We start from the raw sequence: 254 nt of genomic DNA, 5'->3' as shown, positions 1-254 counted from the left end.
CCCCAGTGAACGGCCATTATATAACGTTACATGAGGATGAAGGTAGTTAGAGAATCCGCCGTTGCGAATGATAACTGAAATAACGACGCATCCCTCCACTGTATCCGATTTCCCTCCATGTTCCCAGAATATTTCCGGAATGGTGAAGCCACTGGAGAAATGAGACTGGCAGGAAGTGGAAGGCCGAATGGCGTAATTTATAGGTGGAATAAAAGAATATGAGGAGAAAAATACAGAATTACGCAGTGACTTTT

Source organism: Penaeus monodon, chromosome 15 (assembly GCF_015228065.2).
Source record: "Penaeus monodon isolate SGIC_2016 chromosome 15, NSTDA_Pmon_1, whole genome shotgun sequence".
In the NCBI taxonomy this organism is placed as follows: Eukaryota; Metazoa; Arthropoda; class Malacostraca; order Decapoda; family Penaeidae; genus Penaeus; species Penaeus monodon.
Note: the sequence above shows the minus strand (reverse complement) of the source record.